The sequence below is a fragment of the Macaca fascicularis genome, chromosome 15 (assembly GCF_037993035.2).
Source record: "Macaca fascicularis isolate 582-1 chromosome 15, T2T-MFA8v1.1".
Lineage (NCBI taxonomy): Eukaryota > Metazoa > Chordata > Mammalia > Primates > Cercopithecidae > Macaca > Macaca fascicularis.
In genome coordinates, this window is record NC_088389.1 from 117,671,947 (window position 1) to 117,673,647 (window position 1,701).

Genomic DNA, 1,701 nt, shown 5'->3' on the forward strand with positions numbered 1-1,701 from the left:
ACATTATTATTATGTTTGCTGCTTTTTTTGTAGATACTTTTTCTTCTAACTTTGCTAACAGTTTTTATTATAGACACTAAACTTCATCAAATACTTTTACTTCAAATATAAAAATGACCAGTTCTCCTTTAATCTGTCCATGGGAACATTGACATTAATAGATTTTCTAGCACTAATTAAAATTGCATTCTGGAATATACTCAGCTTGATTATTGGAAGATTGGTTTGCTAATACTTTGTTTAGGATTTTGATATCTATTTTCATGAGTGAATTTGACTTGCAATATTCCAGTGTCATAAAATTAATTGATAAATGCACCCTCTTTATTGACTTACATATTTTAGAATAAGCTATTCATTTCTTGAAATTTAGTAGGTCTTACCTCATGTTTTCATGAGGTCAAGATTTTTTTTTTTTTTTTACCATTTATTCTATTATTTAAATGGTTGTAGAGCAACTCAGATTTTCTGTTTTTCAAAGAGTCATTTTTATAAATAATCTCATGAGTTTATATAGGCATTAGATTCATTATCTTTCACATCTAAGAATGTCCTGATTTCCATTATGATTGCTTCTTTGGCCTATGAGGGCTTTTTGGCCTGTGAGGGCTTTAACCTTCTTCATAATTTCCAAAGTAAGGAGCTGTTCCTGTTATCTTTTTATTATTTATCTCTAAACTGTTGCAGTGTGTTCCAAACAATAACCATCACTCATATGTAATTAAGACTTTTTATGGTCTAGTATATGATCAATTTTTTGTAAATGTCCCATGTGCAATTGAGAAGGTAATTTCAGTATTATATATGTCCATTAGTGTTTTATGTATGTATATGTGTATCCTCTCATTATCGCAACATATTGAGATGTTTAAATCTGCTGTCTTGACTTGTTTTGTTTCATTTGTATGTTGATTTGCTAATCAACACTATGTTTATTATATAATTTGCACTAAGGTGGTAAATTTACAAATTTCTGTTTGTAATTATATCAATTTTAGCAATAAGTATTTTAATGTACATAATTAAGACCATACAATTTAAAATTTAATCTTTGTCAAAACACAGTGACTCTTTGCTAATATTTCTTGCCCTAAAATCTGTTTAGACTCATGTTAATATGGCCATTCCAGATTTTTTTTGTTTTGTTCTGTTTTATTTGGTTTTTTGGTTGCTATTCATCTGTAACCAATTTTTTTCTTCATCTTATGACTCTTTTTCTGTATGCTTTTGTTACAAGTGGAACTTTTATAAAACACATAAAGGTTACTTTTAAAAAGTACTTCTAGTGATCTTTCTGCTTTAAATGGAGAGTTTAATACATTTACATTCAATATGATTTCTGATGTGTTTGGCTTTATTGTGTGGTAGATTGGATTCACCAAAAATTCTGTTTTCTATCCTTGAAGGAAGATTCTCTAAAGGAGAGAATACCTCCCCACCCACCTGAAGGAGTGCCATGTGACTTGTCATTGGAAAGTGGGAAAAGTGAGGTGTGGGAGGTGCAATGCTTTGCCTCATTTCCTTTTTCTCTGTCACAAAAACTGACAATGATCAAGACAGAGGCTGCTCTGGGAGCCTGGGACCAAACTGAACTCACAGTATGGACATGAAGAGTGAGAAAGAAATAAACATTTGTTTATTTCTGGTCCCAGTGAGGTGGCTTATGGCCCCAGCAGAACCTAGCCCCTGACTAAGACACAT